Below are 9,334 nucleotides of genomic sequence, written 5' to 3'. Positions count from 1 at the left end.
GAAGCTTTTGGGACAGCTTATTTTCCCTTTGTCTCTAACTTCGGCTTCAGAGCAGAAAACATTTAACGGTTAAGGATTTGTTTCACAACATTATCTACGTACAAGAAACAGGAGATATTGTTTCTCCCAATAGATCTACAGACCTCATATTTTGATATCTAGATCTCTCGATTTTGTGTTATAGCTAGATTCTTATTGTATTGTTATTGTTATAGAATATATATATTGTTATCATCCGAATTTTACTATCTTCCCATTAGTGTTCAACTGACTTAGTCAAGGTGCTGTGACCTTGCACTGATCGGGGCCAATCAGAAATAGGCCTGGGTTGGGTTAAGTACCAAAATGAAGAAAACAGACTGAAACAGGGAGGAACTACCTTGACTTGTCCAAAGAAATGCTCATTTACAGAGCAATACAGTGCAATACAGTGTGATATAGAGCAATACAGTGCAATACAGATCAATACAGTTCAATATAGTGCAATACAGTGCAATACAGTGCAATACAGAGCAATATAGAGCAATACAGAGCAATATAGTGCAATACAGTGCAATACAGAGCAATACAGAGCAATATAGTGCAATACAGTGCAATACAGAGCAATACAGAGCAATACAGAGCAATACAGTGCAATACAGAGCAATACGGTGCAATACAGAACAATATAGAGCAATACAGTGCAATATAGTGCAATACAGTGCAATACAGAGCAATACAGAGCAATACAGTGCAATACAGAGCAATACAGAGCGATACAGTGGAATACAGAGCAATACAGTGGAATACAGTGCAATACAGTGGAATACAGAGAAAAAACTGGGGTCCTTTTTTAATCTTGTAATTTCATCTGTAATAACATTTACATTTTTATATAACGACCTCGCAACTAGGCAATCACTATGGCAACGGGTTAACAGGTCACTTTCAAAAATGCATTAGCGAGACAAGTTCCCAAAAATATATATCTGCAAATACTGTTGCAGCAAGGGTGGGGGTACCATTTGAACCATTGACGATTTCTGTGAACTGTATTACAACAAAATAAAACAAATGGATGTACAACTTTTAGTCACTCACTCATTTCTCTCTCCACATTAACATTCCAACAATAAAACTAAACTGTTACAAATACAGCTCTCCAGTTCTGTCTGTGACTTTGGAAAACAGAAAGTGTGTGAAAAGCATTATCTTTGCAGCATCCTTGTGCCTTTGTGTTAATTCAGGTCACGCTCTGCCCTGGCCAAGAATCAATGCCCCCCCCCCCCCCCCCCCCCCACCCCACACACACTCACTCACTCACTCACGCACGCACGCACACACACACACACTGGCATGCAATGATAAAAGGATAATATTGTGGAGGTTTCAACCGGTAAAGCAGGGGACACCGGAGTATAAATGTCTCCTCTGCTAATGGGCCTAGCAGTAGGGACACCTCAAGTACAGAGGGGGAGAGAGGGAGAGGAAGGGGGAGAGAGGGAGAGGAAGGGGGAGCGAGAGAGAGGAAAGGGTTGGAAGGGGGAGCGAGGGAGAGGAAAGGGTAGGAAGGGGGAGAGGAAGGGGGAGAGAGGGAGAGGAAGGTGATGGGAGGGAGAGGAAGGTGGAGAGAGAGAGGGAGAGGAAAGGGTAGGAAGGGGGAGCGAGGGAGAGGAAGGGGGAGCAAGGGAGAAGAAGGGTAGGAAGGGGGGGAGAGAAGGGGGAGGAAGGGGGAGAGGAAGGATAGGAATGGGGAGAGAGGGAGAGGAAGGTGGAGAAAAGGGGGAGGAAGGCGGAGAGGAAGGATAGGAAGGGGGAGAGGAAGGATAGGAAGGGGGAGAGAGGGAAAGGAAGGTGGAGAGAGGGAGCGGGAGGAAGGGGGAGAGGAAGGATAGGAAGGGGGAGAGAGGGAGAGGAAGGTGGAGAGAGGGAGCGGGAGGAAGACAGAAAGGTTATTTCTCATTTTAAAACAACCTTTATTGGCACAATTTAGGGAGAAACGAGAAAGAAAGAGGGAGAGAGTGTGTAGGGGAGTTGGAATGAGAAAGAGAGAGAAATAGAGAGAGTGAAAGAGAGAGAGTCTAGAGAGGAGAAAAGGAGAACAAGAAGTTATGTTAAGATAGAGAGAACAGCCAAAGATAATTTATAAGATGAGTTAGAGGTTAGAGGGAGAGAGAGTTAAAGAGAGGGGGAGATGAGGACAAATAGAGGTCTCCCTTTACAGTTTGTCTGATCTACGGCTTGGAGCAGTGTAACATAACATAATGTATCTCTCCTACAGGACCCATCCACAGACTTCTCACTCACTCTCCACCTCTCAAAACCCTGAGGCATGTTCAATCACTCCAGATAACGTCTTTTTATGCCTCGGAATATGCGTCTCAATAAAAAAGGTCCCCCAGTTTAACAGCCCCATCATATGGGAAATTCCATATGGGAAATTGCGCAGATTGAACAGAGAATATGGCTGTGAATATGTTGATGACTATGGGTCTGTGAGGAAAGGTTGTACTTTACTTTCTCTTCTGCAGTACTTTCATCAAAGCCTTTTCACACTCACTCTCTTTCGGATCTTTTCTTTGTCTGCTATAAACTGTGGCATTTATTTTTTCACAGACGCTCTCGTTCGAACGACGTCAGGTCACTCAGAAATGTCCGACAGCATATCCAAGTTTTTATTCCCTCCGCTTTCTGTGATGTGATTTCTTGCTGAGAGCAGCAAACAGTTGCCAGCTCCATTAAGCTTTGATGAAGATGTACAGGAGCCAAGCACTATCAGCAAACTGAAGGACCACGGAGTGAAGTGTGTGTGTGTGTGTGTGTGTGTGTGTGTGTGTGTGTGTGTGTGTGTGTGTGTGTGTGTGTGTGTGTGTGTGTGTGTGTGTGTGTGTGTGTGTGTGTGTGTGTGTGTGTGTGTGTGTGTGTGTGTGTGTGCATGCGTGCGTGTGCGTGCGTGTGTACATGGGGTATCGGCCGACTGAAGGATCGCAGAGTGATGTATGTACATCCTTTGACAAGATGATGGGACACTTTCAGGCGCCACTGAACAGAGAATGAGAGTCTGCACTGTGTGGTGTTGTGAAGAAAAACGCACACCAGCACTAAAGGTGACCCTCACAGAAACCATGTTGTCCCTAGTGTAAAACTATATGGGGCCTGAAATGTAGACAAGCCTGTTTATTGTTGTGGCCTGCAAGCAAATGGGTTTTCCTATGTTTTACATTGAGGATGAAATCTGGCATGTGTGTTACTGAAGTTATGCAGAGGTTACACAGAGGTTTGGCAGTTGGTTGTCTGCCACAATGATACCGAGCTAGCTAACACCATTACTACTGTGGTCAGTGGCAGACAATTTCTACATTCTTTATCACTAGACCCAATGACCCCATGCAATGTGTTGTTCACACTTTATATACAGTATGCAACGATTTATAACGGCTAAACATGCTGAGATTGGGTGATCTGCCCGTATACGTTAAATGTGCCGGACCAGGAAAAAAACATTCCACATTTATCCTATGCGTGCAGGTCACCACCTTATAGTTTGAATGAACCACTATAGATTGTTTCATAGCACAGTATATAAGTTGTGAACAACACATTACCACTATGACATGCTTGACTTTAATCTATTAATTATGGGGGTTTTGACTCAGCACTTTTGCATGGCTGCAGAGCATTTAATAGCCTAGCCTAGCGATCTGCTAGGCTGGAAAATGGCCTGGAGAGAGAAAGAGTGCGTGTGTGTGTGTGTTGTACTGTAGTGACTATAAGCAGTGATGCTATTTATTCTCAGCAGTGTCCCTTGTGTAGCTTTATTTGAGCAGTGTCAGTCCCAGCAGCCTGGTCAGGATGTCATTGTCAAAACCTAACCAGCTCCTAATGATTATCCAGCCCTGTAAATAATGAGGTACAGAGAACATTACAATATGGCCACATCATGTATCTGTTGAGTATACAATAGCCATTATTGTCACACCCTGATCTGTTTCACCTGTCCTTGTGATTGTCTCCACCCCCCCTCCAGGTGTCACCCATCTTCCCTATTACCCTCAGTGTATTTATACCTGTGTTCTCTGTTTGTCTGTTGCCAGTTCGTCTTGTCAAGTCAACCAGCGTGGTTTTTCTGTGCTCCTGCTTTTTCCAAGTCTCTGTTTTTCTAGTCTTCCCGGTTCTGACCTTTGCCTGCCCTGACATTTAGCCCGCCTGCCTGATCATTCAGCCTGCCCTGATCTCGAGCCTGCCTGCCACTCTGTACCTCCTGGACTCTGACCTGGTTTATGATCTTTTGCCTGTCCACAACCTGTCTCTTGCATGCCCCTTGTTTTACAATAAATATCAGAGACTCAAACTATCTGCCTCCCGTGTCTGCATCTGGGTCTCACCCTGTATCATTATAGTTATATGATTTGCAGTTGTTTCAATTGATTCAAATATGATTCTGTGATTGTCTGTCATTCTACTTGGGAAATATCCCTTACATAAAACTATAGGATGATGGAGTGTGAGGCTTGAACTGTTGCACAACATAATAGTCAAATCTATTCCTCGTTTACAAATCAAATCCACTTGCTGTGCGATAACAGAAAGAACAGGCTATGGCTTAGGTGGCTGGAGTCTTTGAAAATATGTTGGGCCTTTCTATGACACCGCCTGGTATAGGGGTCCTGGATGGCAGGGAGCTCACCTGGAAGTGTGGACCATGTTAATTCCTTAGTGATGTGGACACAGAGGAACTTGAAGCTCTCGATCCCGCTCCACTACAACCCTGTCAATATGGATGGGGGCCTGCTCAGCCCTCCATTTCCGGATCAGCTCCTTTATCTTGCTGACGTTGAGGGAGAAGTTATTGTCCTGGCACCACACTTCCAGGTCTCTAACATCCTCCTCATCGTTGTCAGTGATCAGTCCAACCACTGTCGTGTCGTCAGCAAACTTGAAGATGGTGTTGGAGTAGTGTGCGGTCACACAGTCGTGGGTAACAGGCAGTACAGGAGGGGACTAAGCACACACCCCTGAGGAGCCCCCATGTTGATGGTCAGTGTTGCGGATGTGTTGTTGCCTAACCTTACTGCCTGGAGGCGGTCTGTCAGGATGTCCAGGATCCAGTTGCAGAGGGAGCTGTTCAGTCCCAGGGTCCTGGGTTTGGTGATGAACCTGGAGGGGACTACGGTGTTGAATGGTGAGCTCTAGTCAATGAATAGCATTCTTACATATGTATTCCTTTTGTCCAGGTGGGTGATGGCAGTGTGCTGTGCAATATAGATGGTGTAATCTGTGCATCTGTTGGAGCGGTATGCGAATTGGAGTGGATCCAGGGTTTTTGGGATGATGGTGTTGATGGTGTTGATGTGAACCATAGCCAGCCTTTCAAAGCATTTAATGGCTATAGATGGCAATAGTGCTATGGGATGATAGTAATTTAGACAGGTTCATTGGCGTTCTTGGGGGACTACGGTGGTCTGGAATAGGTTGAAAATGTAATTGAAGACACTTGCCAGCTGGTCAGCGCATGCTCTTAGTACGTGTCCTGGTATTCTGTCTGGTCCCGCGGCCTTGTTAATGTTAACTTCTTATGGCTGCAGAGGCAGTATTGAGTAGCTTGGATGAAAGGTGCACAGAGGTGCCCATAGTAAACTGCCTGCTCCTCAGTCCTAGTTGCTAATATATGCATATTATTATTCGTATTGGATAGAAAACACTCTGAAGTTTCTAAAACTGTTTGAATTATGTCTGTGAGTATAACAGAACTCATATGGTAGGCAAAAACCTGAGAAGTTCCACGTCCTGTTTGAATTTTTTCTGAGGTGGCAGATTTTCAACCAAGCTCTCATTGAAATTACAGCGAGATATTGATGAGTTTTCACTTCCTACGGCTTCCACTAGATGTCAACAGTCAATAGAACTTTGTCTGATGACTCTAATGTGAAGGGGGGCCGAAGGAGACAGGAATTAGTCAGGTCTGCCACGAGCTGACCATGCTTTCACATGCGCGTTCACATGAGGAGGAACGTTATTCAAGATTAACAACATTCTAAAGATTGATTCAGGACATCGTTTGACATGTTTCTACTGACTGTTACGGAACTTTTGGACATTTCGTCACGTTATAGTGGACGCGCTTTGTGACTTTGGAATTGTTTACCAAACGGCTAACCAAAGTAGCTAATTGGACATAAATAACGGACATTATTGAACAAATCAAGCATTTATTGTGGACCTGGGATTCCTAGGACTGCATTCTGATGAAGTTCATCAAAGGTAAGGAAACATTTATCATGTATTTTCTGGTTTCTGTTGACCCCAACATGGCGGCTAATTTGGCTATTGTTCTGAGCTCCATCTCAGATTATTGCATGATTTGCTTAAATTTTTTTTTAAATCTGACACAGCGGTTGCATTAAGGAGAGGTATATCTATAATTCCATGTGTATAACTTGTATTATCATCTACATTTATGATGAATATTTCTGTTGAAACGATGTGGCTATGCAAAATCACTTGATGTTTTTGGAACTAGTGAATGTAACGCACCAATGTAAACTCCGATTTTTTGTTATAAATATGAACTTTATCAAACAAAACATGCATGTATTGTGTAACATGAAGTCCTATGAGTGTCATCTGATGAAGATAATCAAAGGTTAGTGATTAATTTTATCTCTATTTCTGCTTTTTGTGAAAGCTATCTTTCGCTGGAAAAATGGCTGTGCTTATTGTGGTTTGGTGGTGACCTAACATAATCGTTTGTAGTGCTTTCGCTGAAAGCATATTTGAAATCGGACACTTTGGTGGGATTAACAACAAGATTACCTTTAAAATGATATAAGACACATGTATGTTTGAGGAATTTTAATTATGAGATTTCTGTTGTTTGAATTTGGCGCCCTGCACTTTCACTGGCTGTTGTCATATCGATCCCGGTAGCGGGATGCAGCCATAAGAAGTTGTTAACCTGTTGAAAGGTCTTACTCACATTGGCTACAGAAAGCGAGATCACACAATCGTCCGGAACAGCTGGTGCTCTCATGCATGGTTCAGTGTGTTGCATGCCGCAACAGTAGGCTCACGTCGCTGGGAAACTCATGGCAGGGTTTCCCTTTGCAATCTGTGATAGTTTGCAAGCCCTGCCAAATCGTTGAGTGCCAGAGCCAGCAAAGTTTAGTGATTTATTGGAGGTTGTAGCGAGACCGGATTAGTGTCCCACTCCTTGAAAGTGGCAGCTCTAGCCTTTAGCTCAGTGCAGATGTTGCCTGGATTCTATGGCTTCTGGTTTGGGTATGTACGGTAACTGTGGGGACGATGTTTTTGTTGCACTTATTAATGATGCCGGTGACTGATGTGGTAAACTCCTCAATGTTATCGGATGAATCCCGGAACATATTCCAGTCTGTAGCTTAGCATTAGCTTCATTGGTCAACTTCTTGTTTTAGTTTTTGCTTTTAAGCAGGAGGATAGAGTTATGGTCTTATTCCCCAAAGGGAAGGTGATGGACGGCCTTGTATGCGTTTCTTTGTGTGGAGTAAAAGTGATTTAGAGTTTTTTCGCCTCTAGTTGCAGAGGTGATAAAAATTAGGTAAAAATAATTTCATTTTCTCTGCATTAAAATCACCTGCCTTGAGAAACGTTGCCTCTGAATGAGCATTTTCTTGTTTCTTGTCTATGTCCCTATACAGATTCTTGTATGCGGTCTTAGTGCCACCATTGGTTTGTGGTGGCAAATAAACAGCCATTGAAAATATAGATGAAAACTCTCTCTGTAAATAGGATGGTCTGCAGCTTATAAATAAGGTATTTTAACTCCGGCGAGTAAAAACATTAGAAATTGTGCACCACCTGTTCTTAACAAAGAGACACACCCCTCCTCCCTTCGTCTTACCCGAGTCTGCCGTCTGGTCTTAACCATGAATAGAAAAACCAGTGAGATGTATATTCATGTCCTTGCTCAGCCGTGACTCTGAGAAACATAGGATATTACAGGTCCCGTTGATAGGATAGTCTGGAACGGAGATAATCCACTACTACACTGTCCAAAACACAATTTACACTCAATATATTTCTCTTTCAGTGAAGTCACAGCTATCACAGAGCCATGTATTTTGGACTGCAGCCTCCTCACTGTTAGCTTGGGTACATGTGGGAACAAGCATCCTCATTGGTGATTTGCAGACAGCAGTATGGCACAATGTTAGGGATTCGGAACTGACTTAAAACTTGGATGTTGTTGGTGCAGGTGTAGCGGAGTTGGTTAGCTTCGTGCTGTTTAGTTAGGGTAATGTTCAGAACGCTAGCCTTTGGAGTGCGAATTGTGTTGTTGACACTAGATCAATTCCCGTGTTGGTTGTACCAGAATGGTCTATATTCCACAGGTTCCAAATTAGTCACCAAAGTGATGTGATGGCCTAATGAGAAGATACTATATTTAGCGTATGTTTTACTCCTAGTGTGTATGCATGGAAAGAAGTGGGGATAGAATGACCAGTCAATGTGTATGAGCAGATACTGTAATTAGTTGGATGGACCTCCTGGCCTCTTGTTCTCTGTTTCCCTGAGGCCCCTAGGGGCCCTTAACTGGAGCCATCCATCCAAAATGGTGGTTTGAATTTAAATAACTCCCCCACCCGTAATCCCCATCCTCTTATTGGCCTGCTGACTGGACCCTTCACGCAAGCCTAGCATTCCCATTGGCCCCCAACAACCACTTCCTCATATTTAATTACCTGACGTCAACAACAAAAAAATCTCTCACAGATTCTAATTGGCCGATAGAGAGTTGTTGCCCCAAGGTTAGGTACCACAATTCCACTGTGCGAACGGTATTACGAGGAGCCCAAGGACATATGGATGAATTGCCAGTTAATTGAATGCCGCTTCAGATTACATGGATGGCAGCCCCGGATGAGCAGTGGCCTGATGACAGAGACACAGAACCAGGAAAGAGACGATAGGATCCCATTCCGGCATCGCCCCCCGTGCCCCCTGTGACATCACATATGTAGACCTACCCACCAACCAATATACTGTAGGTTGTCCAAGTTCATTCAGTGTCAGACCTCGGTTCAAATATTATTTGAAATCTTTGAGTGTTGGCTCTTGTCTGCCTGGAGTGCCAGGTGGGCGGGGTTTAACATGTTGGGACTATTCTATGGGTCCATTAAGACAGGCAAACTCAATCAAGCACATATCAATTATTTTAAATTCTTTTGAGTAGTATTTGAACCCAGGTCTGTACATATGGGCGAGGGGAGGGCGAGGTATGGTATTGGTGAACAACATGGTGTTCTGTATTGTAGGAGCAAGGGAAAGTCCTGTTTAGAATAGATAGATTTGTAATTGACAGTGGGAACAAGTTGAG

Source organism: Salvelinus namaycush, unplaced genomic scaffold (genome assembly GCF_016432855.1).
Source record: "Salvelinus namaycush isolate Seneca unplaced genomic scaffold, SaNama_1.0 Scaffold565, whole genome shotgun sequence".
In the NCBI taxonomy this organism is placed as follows: Eukaryota; Metazoa; Chordata; class Actinopteri; order Salmoniformes; family Salmonidae; genus Salvelinus; species Salvelinus namaycush.
Note: the sequence above shows the minus strand (reverse complement) of the source record.